This window comes from Phoxinus phoxinus, assembly GCF_949152265.1.
Source record: "Phoxinus phoxinus genome assembly, chromosome: 10".
Classification (NCBI taxonomy): domain Eukaryota; kingdom Metazoa; phylum Chordata; class Actinopteri; order Cypriniformes; family Leuciscidae; genus Phoxinus; species Phoxinus phoxinus.
The window spans coordinates 15428803-15443506 of record NC_136885.1 but is presented as its reverse complement, the minus strand read 5'-3'; positions in this window follow the sequence as shown (position 1 = coordinate 15443506).

The window sequence follows — 14704 nt, the reverse complement described above, 5'->3', positions numbered from 1 at the left end:
TGACAGAAGAAACAACGGCGCGCCTCAGGTGCTGCGGTTATCATTCCGCCCAAGTAGCAGTGCTTCGCCTTCAGAGAATATAGTTCCCAGTATTCATACGGTTAAAATATGTCTGTGTCTCATGTGACTTTGTTTTTTGTACACTCTGTGACTATACAAATCACAACATGTAAATAGGAAAATGTTTGCGTTATTTTGTCACTTATTTGGATTAGTATGCTAGCTGCAACCATTTACATCCAGTCTTTGTGCTAAGCTAGGCTAGCGGTGGGTGCGTCAAACAGACTTATAGCACGCACGGAGATGAAAAAGGTAGGCTATGTATGGACTTATCTAACTCTGGGGGATAAGGTGAATAGGCTAAAGTCCCAAAAAGTCGGAGTGTTCCTTTAAAGCCCTGTTTACAGATCGTATCTGATGAAATAGAACGATTAATATAAAAATTTGGACACATGCTGCTGTCCCGAGAATTTTAGGTTTATTTTCGCTTTTGTGGACCTATTTTGCCAAACGCGTCACACCCGTGATTCTTCCGTTGAGAGCTTGAATAATAGACACTCCAGCCCAGTTGGTGGCAATAATGCACCTTTGCCAATTTGTTGTATATGGGGAAGGTTATCTCTGTCATACTAGAATGGTCCCCTAGGGGGCAATACCTGTTTAGCATTTAAAACGGGTTGTGTAGAGCTAGCTGAAGAAGCGTCAGTCAGCCTGTTATGCTCTGTATTGCTCATGCCGTGTGAACTGAAGTAAAGCATTCTGATAAACGCTACCTCGCTGTCCGTCTTCCTTGATGAGTACGCAGGATACTACATTTGGCGACGAGGATGCTGGGGAGCTCGGAAGAGAACAAAGAGAAAGAACAATAAGAAGCTGGAGAGTACGAGTACGCTGAAACTCGGCGGATGTCGGATGACGAGGAAGCTAACGCTAACCAAGGCGTCGAGATGGCTATGGCAATGGTAGGAACACTTACTGCTTTTGACAGTCAGTCCCAAACATGGGAGGAATATGTCGAAGTGTTGGGACATTTTTTCGTTGCCAATGGAATCATGGATGAGGAAAAAAAGAGGGCAATATTGTTAAGTTCTGTGGGTAGTCGGACATATAGTTTAATGAGAAACTTATTGAGCCCGAACAAGCCTGGTGAAAAGTCATATGAGGATTTGACTGACCTGCTGCAGTCACATTATAACCCGAAGCCCAGTGAAATAGTCCAAAGATTTAAGTTTAATTCAAGGACTAGAACCGCGAATGAAACTGTGACGGAGTATGTGGCAGTGCTGCGAGAGCCTGCTCAACATTGCAACTACGGCAATAAATTGAAGGAGATGCTTCGCGACCGGCTGGTGTGTGGCATAGCGGATGATCGCATGCAGAGGAGATTGTTGGCGGAGCCGGAGCTCACATTTGAAAAAGCCTTGAAAGTTGCGTTGGCCGTGGAGACAGCCAATAGGAATGTGCGTGATCTGCAACTGAAAACACTGGAGGGTACCGTGAGTACAGCTGCACCTCACATCTTAGTGCATAATGTGGAGTCAAACCAGAGAGGGCTAGGAAAGGCAACACCGTTGACCTGTTACAGGTGTGGGGGTGAACATATTGCAAGAGACTGTCGTTTTGTTAATGAAAAGTGTCATGGCTGTGGTAAAAAGGGACATTTGAAGAGAGTGTGCAAATCCTTGCCTTTTGCTGACCAGCGTTTTAAGGGGGGAGGAAAAAACAAGCAGTCTGTAGGAAGTTTCAGAAACGATAAAAAGCAGTGGGCGCATCACATACGGGAATTCCCGGAGAATGTCACTAGTGATGAAGATGTATTTACGCTGTACAATATAACAGAGCCCAAGATAACGAAAGTAGACCCCATTACTGCACAGCTTAACATCAATAAGAACATTGTGGAATTCGAAGTGGATACTGGCTGTAGTGTGACGATTTTGTCAAGGGCTGAATATGCCAAGTTATGGACCGCAGGGGGTGCACGAGAGTTGTAGGACTGCTTAATGACTTTGAAAACCTATACGGGCGAAAAAGTACCAACACTAGGAGCAGCAGAGGTTACAGTAGAGTACAACGGCCACGTCAAACAGTTACCAGTAGTGGTCATAGCGGGGCCAGGACCAAATCTGTTAGGCCGGGCATGGATAAAGGAGCTGGGAATGAACTGTGTTCGTATCAATAAGATGGAGCAGCAAGCATTGACATTGCAGTATGTGCTAAGGCAGCATGAAGAGGTTTTCAAGGAGGAACTGGGCACTTGGAGAGGCCCACCAGCGAAAATTTATGTTAAAGAAGGCATGGCTCCAAAGTTTTATAAACCCAGGCCAGTGCCCTATGCGATGAGGAAGAAGGTGGAAATGGAGTTAGAGAGACTCATGAACCAGGGAATTATTGAGCCAGTGAAATTCTCTGAGTGGGCCGCACCGATTGTGCCGGTGTTAAAAGCTGATAATTCTGTGCGCATCTGCGGAGACTACAAACTTACTGTAAACCAGGTGTCGAAGCTCGAGCAGTATCCCATACCGAGACTGGAGGACTTGTTTGAGAAGTTGTCAATCGGCGAAAAGTTCAGTAAACTGGACCTGAGCCATGCGTATCAGCAGGTAATACAAGCAGAGTTCCTGGGCCATAAGGTGGATGCGTCTGGACTTCATCCTTTGCCACATAAGGTCCGGGCCATACAAGAAGCACCAGCACCGACCAATGTCACCGAACTGAGAGCGTATCTGGGTCTTCTGAACTATTATAACAGGTTCTTGCCACACTTGTCAACTTTGTTGGCACCTTTACATGAACTGTTAAGAAAGGACACAGACTGGAAATGGGAGGCGGAGCAAAAGTGAGCTTTTGAGGAGTCTAAGCGACTCATGCAGTCATCGGATGTGTTAGTGCATTATAACAGCCAAAAAGATCTGATCCTGTCCTGCGATGATGCTTCTTATGGAGTGGGAGTGGTGTTGTCGCATCGCATGCCAAATGGACAGGAGAGACCGATCAGCTTCATGTCGAGGACACTAACGTCCGCTGAATCGAATTACTCCCAACTGGACAAAGAAGGTCTGGCGGTGATATTTGGCATTCAGCGTTTTCATAAATATTTATATGGAAGAAGGTTTGTCATTTGCACTGATCATAAACCATTACTGTCTCTCTTCAATGAGATGAAAGCTGTGCCTCAAATGGCTTCCCCCCGTATACAGCGGTGGGCAGTAACCTTGAGAGCGTATGAGTACGAGTTGGTTTACAAGCCGGGGAAACATCATAGCAATGCTGATGCGTTGAGTCGACTCCCTCTACCCCACCAGGCTGTCAAAGGAGGACAGGAGGAACGAGTTCTAATGATGGAGAATGTGACCCTCGTTTCGGCAGCTGCAATGAACCGATGGACCAGCCGAGATCCTGTGTTGTCCAGAGTGGCGCAGTTTGTCCAACTTGGTTGGCCGCCCCAAGACCGGGACCCAGCTTTCCAACCATATGCTGTTAGGAAAACAGAGTTAAGTGTACAAGATGGGTGTGTATTGTGGGGCTCACGGGTAGTGGTGCCGCCACCAGGACGGGTCGCCTTGATACAGCAACTACATCATGGTCACATCGGCATCACTAGAATGAAGGCCTTAGCGCGAAGCTATTTCTGGTGGCCAAAGTTAGATGCCGACATCGAAGCTGTAGTGAAAAGATGTGTCGTATGCCAAGAACATCGTAATTCGCCAGCTCCAGCACCACTTCATCCCTGGGAGTGGCCGAGCAAACCCTGGCAAAGGTTACACATTGACTATGCGGGACCGTTTATGGGACACCTGTTTTTGATCCTGATGGACGCTCACTCCAAATGGATGGATGTTTACCCTGTAACAACTTCAACGTCAGCCATTACGATTGAGTGTCTACGGAAGAGTTTTAGCAATCAAGGAATTCCAGAAACAATTGTGTCTGATAATGGCTCATGTTTTGTGAGTGCCGAATTCAGAGATTTCATGCAGAAAAATGGAATCGAACACATCACTTCTGCTCCTTATCATGCCTCTTCTAATGGTTGTGCTGAACGCGCAGTCCAGACATTCATGTCAATGATGAAGAAGGCGAGTGCCGGAAGCCTGACCACTAAAGTGTCCAGAGTGCTGTTTAGTTACCGCATGACACCACAGTCCACCACTGGGCTGTCGCCGGCTGAAATGTTACAGGGCAGGAAGTTGAGATCGACCTTAGACCTAATTCATCCGGACCGCCATGGGAAGGTGGAACGGAAACAGAGCATGCAAAAGAAACATCGTGACAAGCAAGGTGCAGGGAGAAGTTTCCAGGAGGGAGACCCCGTGATCACAAAGAATTTCAGTCATGGACCTAAGTGGATCCCTGGGTTCATTACCAAGATAACAAGTCCTGTCTCCTACAAGGTCATGCTAGGAGATGGTAACATTGTGCGCAGGCACGTCGACCAGATCTTGACAAGTTCGGAGGATAAGGATTGGGTGGAACCAGTGATCATGGAATCTAGGGAACCAGGGCACCAGCCGTTGTCTGAATCGGCAGCTGCAGCTTTTGGAGCGTCAGAGAGTTCCATTCTGGAGGGAAGCTACTTGGTTCCAGAAGCAGAGACTGAGGGTGTGGCAAGGGCCGTTTCAGAGCAGGCTACTCCATCAGTGCTGGACATTCAACCTCCAGGTACTCAAGTGCAGTCACAATCTGCGACTCCAGTGGTACGTCGGTCGTCGAGACCTGTATCAAAGCCAGGTTATTTAAAGGACTATGAGTGCTAAAAAAAAAAGTTGTGTCAGGATGAATGCAAGAGCTTGAGGGGGGAAGAATGTTGTATATGGGGAAGGTTATCTCTGTCATACTAGAATGGTCCCCTAGGGGGCAATACCTGTTTAGCATTTAAAACGGGTTGTGTAGAGCTAGCTGAAGAAGCGTCAGTCAGCCTGTTATGCTCTGTATTGCTCATGCCGTGTGAACTGAAGTCAGTGTTGTGCATGAACGCGTTCAATGAACGACGTTCACTGAACGACGTTCACTGAACGACGTTCACTGAACTCGTTCATATTTTCGCCGAACGCTGAACTGAACGAATCACTTTTCATACAATGAACGTGAACGAGAGCGGCGCTCACTCTGGCAGGAATGAGCAGCACGCGCAGTTCACGTTCACGCTCATTTGAAAAGTCAGGTTTTACCAGGGCTTAATTTGAGCTGGAACACGTTCCGTCACCTCCGACATTGGATCTGGCACCTCCTGTGTCACTAAAATTAATTGGCTAAATAAAAAAAATTAAAAAATGACTGTTTGTGTAGTGTTCAATGTTTGTGACGCATGACTTGCGCGCTTGTTGTACAAGTTGAGATTGCTGTTAGCCTCGATCGTTTCACTAAGGGGAAAAATGTCAAAAAGACAGGAAAGTTTGCTTAACTTTTTTAAATACGCTGGACAGTCAGATCCCAAACAAGCAAAAATCGTTTCCGCTGATCAAAAAGGAGACTACGGTGGACACAGTAGCCTAGTATCGATATCTCGTTATTTCGACATAAATACGGGCCTAATGGTTTTCTATGGGAGGAAAATGCTTAACCGTTCATATTATTGGCTCATCTGATTTTTTGTACATAGTAGCCTATTTGTTAGGATTTTAGTATCATAATGATTAGGCTTATAAATGCACGCACAATTATCCGTGAACTTGATTTGAACAAATGCCTTTCAACTTGTGAGTGCAAAATTCAGAATTAAATTAATGTGCAGAAATTTGTACAAATAGAGAGTCGGCTATGTAGGCCTAGGCCTACTATACTGTTGTAGCCATTAAAAAAAAGCGCGTTTCATATTTGTTAAAATATTATAATGTTATTTTTTTTCCCATTTATGTTGATTTATGAAAAGTGAACAGCACGAGTAAGATGCGCAATATGAGACATGGAGCGGGTCAGACATGATTTTGACCGTTGAAGTTGTTATAGAAAGCCTTTCTTTAAAGTGAATTTCGTTTTGTATAAATTGTATCTTAATTTTAATTAATTTTTCATCAACCAATTGCCTGTATTTAATGAATAGGCCGACGAAACAAATATAACGGAGGCGCCCGCGCGCTCACTTGCATTGCACGTGAACCGTGAACTAGAGCACATCCTAACTTAACGAAACTCAGTGTATGCCTCACACAGACATGACAAATACACAGGGCTGGATTAACCATTAGGGCAACTGGGCACTTGCCCAGGGGCCCAGGACATCTAAGGGGCCCTGGGCACCGTCAAATATTATGTTAGATTAGGGGTGTGCGATATCACGATTTTTGATCGTGGACGATTAAAATGTCTCCACGATCTGCTTTTGAAGAAATATCGTAGGATCGTGCATTCTATCAGTTTGCAGTTCTGGCGCCTCCGTCTCAACATACTGTACAGCGCGACGTATGAAATGCAGAGGAACGGGACACTGTAGTTTATAAAAATTAATTATTTGCATGTGCTTTAAAGCCTTACCGGTTAAACATGTCATTAGCTGCTGATGCGCTGTTCTAACGGGCGCTTTTCTGAGCGCAATAACGTATACTAGACGCGCACATGCACTAAAAGCCTGTCTAACAGCATGGTTACTAAAGTTATCTTTCGAGTCTTATTCTCTAATACTGTCAAATACACACAAGGTTTACATAAACAAAGTTGGTTATGTCTAAAGTGAAAGAACAGTAGAAAAAAATCTGATTGTCAAATGTGTGTATATTAGACTCGTCGCGGGCAGATCTTAAAGAGACAGTAGCCCTAATAGTAAACATGCTGCCGCTTGTCCTTAAAGGGATTGTTACCCAAAAATAAAAATGATGTCATTATTTATTCACTCACTCTAATGTTGTTCCATACATGTATTTCTTTCTTGTGCTGAACACAAAAGAAGATATTTTGAGGAGTGTGGCTAACCGGGCGGTTGCTGGTCCCCATTGACTACCATAGTAGGAAAAAACTATTATGGAAGTCACTGGGGTACATCAACTGTTTGGTTACCCACATTCTTCCAAATAACTTTTATTTTCAACAGAAGAGGGAGACTTATTCGGGTTTGAAACGGCTTGAGAGAGTAGGCTAAATGATGACAATTAAAACATTTTGGAGAACTATCCCTGTTAATAAAACAACAAAATATAAAGAGAAAATCCCTCACTCTTGACTGAGAATGTACAATTTATACAGTAAAGTCATATACAGTAAAGTCATACAAGTCATTGTGCCCAGGGGCCTCTGAACTCTTAATCCGGCCCTGCAAATACATCAAATACACAAAGCTTGAAATGTCTTTAAACGAAATAATTCAAAAACGAATAAAGAAAAAGGCTACTCTCTGATAATCCATTATTAGGCTTATTTATGTGCATTTCTCTCTATAAGCGCGTTCACACGGATATGGCGATCGTCAACTTCATCTTTGCAGCCGAGTCGACACTTTTAGAGAAAACACTTGTTTATTAATAAAAATCAATACACGCGTCACCGGATTTACAGATGCACGCACACATATTATTTCGAAATAACGAGATACTGTGTTGAAATAACATTATTATTAATAATAGCCTACAACTTTGTTAAAATAATTTAAAAAAATGAATGTGAACTAGTTCATTTTTAGATATGTGAACTTAGTTCATTTAAAAAAAAAAAAGAACTTAATGTGAACACCACCTTCACGCTCGAGGAAGTCCCCAGGCTTACACCTGACTGGTACCAGTCTGTCGCACTCCATGGCATAAGGGCTGACACGCATTCCTGATTGACCTTGAGGCGACTAAGACCGGAGACCCATGCTCGGCGCGGCACTCGTGCTTTCAGCCAGAACTGTAGCGGGCGCATGCGCAGCAGGCCCAACTGTAGTACTGACGATGCTGAGGCCATGAGGCCCAGCATCCTCTGAAACCTCCTGAGCGGAACTATAGAACCGTTGCGGAAGGTTTTTATCGTGCGCAGAATACGCAGTCTGCGCTGTGATGACAGCTGTGCTGTCATAGACAGTGAGTCCAGATCTGTGCCCAGAAAAGATATCCTCTGACTGGGAGACAGTGAACTCTTTGACCCAAAACCTTGAGGTGTTCGAGTAATTGTGTCCTGTGCTGTACGAGCTCTGATCGCGATTGGGCTAGAATCAGCCAATCGTCCAAATAATTCAGAATTCGCACGCCCTGGAGTCTCAGTGGTGCCAGCGCTTCGTCCATACACACTGTAAATGTACGAGGTGCTAGAGACAGGCCGAACGGGAGGACTATGTACTGATATGCCTGGCCCTCGAAGGCGAATCTCAAGAATCGCCTGTGACGTGACGCGATTTGTATGTGGAAATACGCGTCTTTCAGATCTATTGACATAAACTAGTCCCCTCGGCGAACCTGCGCGAGGATTTTTCTGGTCGTGAGCATTCTGAACTTGCGCTTCACAAGCACTTTGTTCAGCTGCCTCAGATCTAAAATGGGTCTGAGACCCCCGTCTTTCTTTGGCACTAGGAAATATCTGCTGTACAAACCCCCTTCGCTCTGAGCTTGATATAAAAGCTCTATGGCCCCTTTTCTCAATGGCTTCACAATTTCAGCTCGAAGTACAGTAGATGTGCTACTTCTGTTTTTACCGTAGTTTCGACCCTCTCCGTGTAACGGGGGGGGGGGGGGGGGGGGGGGGTGTCGTCGCGAGAACTGTAGCGAATAGCCTCTTTTTATAATGTTCAGCACCCTCTCTGAAACCCCGGGAAGTTTTTCCCACGCATCCACATGAGTAAATAGGGGTAGAATGAAATCTGGGCTCTGGTCGCGAAATGGCGGCGACACGAGAGCAACCATGTGCTGTAACCATGCTTGCAGCGTTTGAGGCGGGGGCGCGTTTAATCGTGCGGGCAGCCCGCGCGCGCTCAGCTCTCTCAGCTGAGAGAGAGCACGCGGGGCGAGCCCCATAGGGCTCGGCATGTGTGGGAATAAATGTGGGTGCGTGAAAGCGGGTACATTTATAGCACTGAGAATACTGTCTATCAGAACTGACTGACCGTGCATTGGTTTCGTTTTTAGAGAAACTGTGGGACATGCAGTGTGTAGTGATTGTGGGCACTGAATAGCGGGCACGTTCACTACATGTGATGCACAATCGACATGAGTCGATTGTATGTGTGCAAGCCCTGTATTGTGTAGGGCTGTGTTTGTGTGTACGAATGGGCACTGAGTTGTGGGAATTACAGTTACACACATAACACCATCGGCCGTGTCCGGGACACCAGAAAATACACATTTTTCAGATTTACCTGGGACGCCGTAAAAACGGCGTTGTGTGCAGGCAAACGGGCCGTGATGCCGGTTTGGTGACTACAGAATACACTGGCACGTTCGAGTGTGTTGGAACTGTGCGAGCGAAAAGTTTGGGTGAAAATCCGGCCGCAGCGGGACTTGAACACCGTCGCTTTCCTAGGCGGGCTAGGAAGGTGTGGAGGCCTCGGGCTTGATCTCAATCTTTGGCCGAGGCCCACGCAGCGGAGGGCGGCGTCCAGCTGAGCAAGAGCGTAGTCTCGCTATATTTCGCCCGATGGCATGTGCAGCGGATTTAGTGGCGCGGAGAGCGAGGTCTGTGGCGCTCCGTAAATCCAGCATGCAGATCACTTCCGGGCCTTCCTCATCGAGTTTACGGAGAAGGTTGGCCTGGAAAATCTGTAACACCGCCATCGTGTTTGCAATGCCGACGCAGCTTGTCCAGCGGCGGCGTAGGCGTGACTGTTCAAAGCTGAAGCAGAAGTATGCACCCTGGCTGAAAATGGGGCTTTCCAGGACTTCGCGACTTCTTCGTGAAACTCAGGAAGAAAAGGCGCGAGTCGTGAGGATGGCGAAGTACGGTCCCCTGCAGAAAAGCAGCCATCCAGCCGGTAAAGCGCAGGCTCCTCGGGCGCCGACCACTCGAGGCCGAGGCTCGCGACGGCCTGCGTAAGCAGACGCATCAGCTCTGCTTCGATGCTGGCCTTTCCTCCTCGACGTTCACGAGCGGCGGGGGCGGTGAGGTCCTCAGAGCTCGCCCATCCCTCGCTACCCAAAGCGAGGAGAGAACAGCAGTCGTCCTCCACAGACGCGGCTTCACCCTCATCGTCTATAACGGACGCGGCGGCAGACAGCGGCCGTTGTCCGTCGGTCAGAGAGTCTGGCGAAGCGGGCGGAGAAGCTGGCGGCAGCAGCGGCGAGCTCCTCGTGGTGGAGGGAGGTTCCGGGTTCCGCTGAGCACGGCGCTTTTTACGGCGCGGCACTGCAGCGGGCGGAAGAGCAGCTTCAGCGAACGAAGCCAGGAAATTCCGCAGAGTCACCATAGGCATCGTCTCACAGTGATGGCAAGCGCTATCGAAGAGAGCTAAAGCTGCGTGGTCCTCACCCAGGCAGGAAACACATTTCACGTGGTGGTCCCCGTCGCTGAGTGGAGCTCTACACGAGCCACAGGAGGTGCGAGGCATCTTGAAAAAGACGCTCGGCTCTTTTAGCGTGAGGAAAAAATGTGTGACGCAGCGGCACATCCAGCGGCACTCCGAAGTGAAGAAAATAGGAGGTATGCAGCCGTGTTCGCTTATTTATAAGCCTAGGCCACGCCTATTCTGGCGGGACGTGACGTAGAGGGCGGGAGGCGTCCTCATTGGGTCAAGCGTCATGGAGGCCTCGCATAGGCTGCTGCTTTTGCCGCAGAGCAGCCAATGGGCGCGCAAGCTGTTCCGCCTAAGGCTGTATGCTGCTGAAAAGCGTTTTACATTATTACAAAATTAAGGATTCATTTTTAGGCTTCAATATCTCGAGAAAGAATCTTTCCCGCAGCGTCTTCGACGCAGTACGAAAGAACTCTCGTAAGAGAACAGGGATACAGTAATATGTGAGCAACATGTACATACAAGTTGGTAATTTTGAGAAAATAATGTTTATTCATGTTTTTTTGTTTTGTTTTTAAACTAAAATTTTAAGTTACTGAAATAGGGCCATATAACACATAATAAACATTTGTTCACAAGGCTTTTCAAAACTGGAACTTGTTGCCTAGAGTTTTTTCTTCAAAACAGTGTGAAAATCATCCTGATCACTTCATACAAAACAATACAGTCATTTAACTTTAGCAAGACACTAATGGTCAGAATGGCTGATTTGCAGGGAGGCCGTGAAACATCACCCTGGCAATATCAATGAGGAATGTGACAGAGGGAACTATAGAGAATGAATGTGACAAGACATACACTGATTGAATGTATTGTTTTGCCTTATTCACAAAATCAAGTTTAAGTTAAAATAAGTAATCTGACTATACATTTTCTTTACACAAAGATCAAAATTTTCAGCACCATTACTCCAGTCTACAGTGTCACATGATCATTCAGAAATAATTCTAATATGATTTGCTGCTCAAGAAACATTTTTGATTATTATCAATGTTGAAAACAGAAAAAAAAAATCTTTGATAAACTGAAAGTTTTGAAATATAAATATTTTTTACCATTAAAACATGTCTTCTTTACTGTTACTTTTGATCAATATAAGGCATCCTTGTTTAATAAAAGTATTAATTTCTTTAAAAAAAAAAAAAAACATAAAAAACTAAACTAAACTCTTACTGAGCCCAAACTTTTGAACAGTGAATAATGTTACAATAGTTCCCTTTCGAGGGAACTCGAACTGCGTCAGTGATAACACTATGGGAACGCCCTTCAGCGTAGCACATCTGAATTCATGAATGAAACTAGTCCAATCCTATTGGCGTTGCGTAATGACGTAGCGTGTGACGGCATAAGCGGATGTGTACAAAGTCACGCCGGCACCCAGCAAAATTAGCTTTTTGCGATTCAGCAAGCGCTCTGTGTGTGTGAAAACAGTTTGTCCTATTTGGTGTTGTCTGTCCTTTATATATATTATTTCCATCATGAGCGAGCAGTTCAAGAAGTGTGTGTTCCCCTGCCCACGTTACATCACGGCTGGGAACACATGAGATGCGTGTGTCTTATTTAGGAATGCAGCACGCCCAGGCCCTCGAGGGGGCTGCTTGCGCTCACTGCGAATCCCTTTCAGTAAGAGTGCTGCGTTCCTGCCTGGCTTTGTTTTCCGAGGAAGTCGGCCAGATGAGCGCTCCCCACGGTTCAGGTCCCGCATCCGCCGAGGCGACGCGGCGGCTTAGATCGTGGGGATAGCAAAGAGAGTTTGCAGAGGGGAGAGGGACTGCCGAGGCACTTTCCTGCGCCTGTCTAATCCCCCGATGTTGAACTATAGCAACATTATGGGGGTTAGAGAGAACGGGTATGGGATGATGCCTTGGGTTGAGGAAGCTTTGGCTAGTTACCTCTTACCCGACATTGCTAAGGAGAGGCAGCCGCAACCATCGTTGAACTCTTCCTATCGCCAAAGCCAGAAGGGGAGCTTCGCCTCTAGAGGTCCCCTTCATAGAGCTTGGGACTATAGGGAACCACAGCCTCCTGAGAAGGCGGATCTGAGGACCGTCCTCCAGAACAGGAAGGCGAAGGGAAAGAGGTCCTAACTCCTGTGAGACCTCGGAGAGCCGCTGATTTGAAGTGCATGAGCATGTAAACATACATAGATTGCTGAGTCTTTTTATGTACACGCAACAGTGTGTGTAAAGTGTCTAGTGCATAGTTTGAAAAGTGTCTAGTATGTTTCAAGAGGTAGAGGTTTGCATGGGGTTTCAGAGGATGGCAGGGTGGTTTGAGTTCAGGGCCTGCCTCTCTCAAGGCGATGTATGTCCCGGGGGACCAGAACCAGGGAGCAGACATGCTGTCGAGGCAGGGGCTGAGGCCTGGGGAATGGAGACTCCACCCTGAGACGCTGGAGTTAATATGCGAGAGGTTCGGGCCCAGTGGAAGTGGACCTATTTGCGTCTCGAGAGACGACAAACTGTCCACTGTGGTTCTCCCTCACGCATCCAGTCCCACTGGGGTTGGATGCCATGGTACAGACGTGGCCGAGGCTACGTCTGTATGCCTTTCCCCCGATCGCTCTGCTCCCGGGAGTTCTGGAAAGGGTCCGTTGAGACGGCGTCAGCCTACTATTAGTAGGCCCGTTCTGGCAAGCCCGAGTATGGTTCTCAGACATCATATCACTCCTGGCAGGCCCGCCATGGCAGATCCCTCTGAGGAGGGACCTGCTGTCCCAGGCAGGGGGCTTAGTTTTCCACCCTCGGCCCGAGCTGTTAAAACTGTGGGTCTGGCCCCTGAGGGCCAAGCATGCACCTTTAAAATAACATTTTACCAATGCGCAACGCGTCACTGACTTAAGACTAGGTTTTTCCTGGTCAGTGGCGGAATTGTTTTCTGAAACTGCAAAATAGCACCAGGGAATGTTTGTGCCGGAACATGCCTCCTCTTTGAGCTGCACCGCCCCCGGTGCAGACGTGCGTCTGTGGAGGGAAAAGTCCGCTGTGCCCGGGTGCAAAAATAGGAATGATACATGTGTCGGTGTACGAAGTAAATTATGCTAGGTGCAAGATAGGGTCCCTAATGTTATTATCAACAAAACGTTTAACATGACTGACAGAAAGAGAACTGGAAACATTCATCTACCCAATTATGTTTAGAATTGCAGTCTATCTAGAGAGTTATTTACCTTATCCAGAAAAGCAGAAATAAAAACAGGGGTTTTACTTTCATGCATGTATTAATTTATTTATTCCTTATGCAAGACTTCCATTTTGCCAACCATTCTAAGTACACGGTTGGCAGGGCTTAATTTGAGCCGGAACACGCCGGAACATGTTCCGTCACCTCCGACATTGGATCCGGAACCTTTTTTATTGGATCCGGCACCTCCTGTGTCACTAAAATTAATTGCCTAGATGAAAAAAAAAAAGACTGTTTGTGACACATGACTTGCGCGCTTGTTGTACGAGTTGAGATTGCTGTTAGCCTCTATCGTTTCACTCAGGGGACTCAAAAAGACAGGAAAGTTTGCTTAAAGGACAAGTTCGGTATTTTACACTTAAAGCCCTATTTACAGATCGTATCTGATGAAATAGAACGGTTAAGTTTAAAATTTGGACACATGTTCCAGTCCCGAGAATTTTGGGTTTATTTCGCTTCCCCCCCACACCCCCACAATGGTTGTCTATGGCCACTGGAAGATTCCTTCCTAAAACACATTCAACTTTCGTTTACAAAGACGTGAAACTCACCGAGTGGTCAGGGGTGTTCACTGATACGGGCCCAAAAAAAATCGCTGAAAAAGATGCATTCCAACAGGTTTTATCGTAGTTTTTGTCCACCTCCATTGACTTGTATTGAATGTGCTGTGTGAGGTACGATATTCCTCCGCCGCTTCTTCTTCTGCTTCTTCTGTGTATTAAATGAAATGCCAGCGGTTTGCTTGCAATCGGCAAAGGTGCATTATCGCCACCAACTGGTGTCTATTATTCAAGCTCTCAACGGAAGAATCTGGGTGTGACGCGTTTGGCAAAATAGGTCCACAAACGCTAAATAAAACTAAAATTCTCGGGACAGGAGCATGTGTCCAAATTTTAATCTTAACCGTTCTATTTCATCAGATACGATCTGTAAACAGGGCTTTAAGTGTAAAATACCGAACTTGTCCTTTAACTTTTTCAAATACGCTGGACAGTCAGATCCCAAAAAAGCAAAAATCGTTTCCGCTGATCAAAAAGGAGACCACGGTGGACACAGTAGCCTAGTATCGATATCTCGTAATTTCGACATAATAAGGGGACATAATCTGCATTA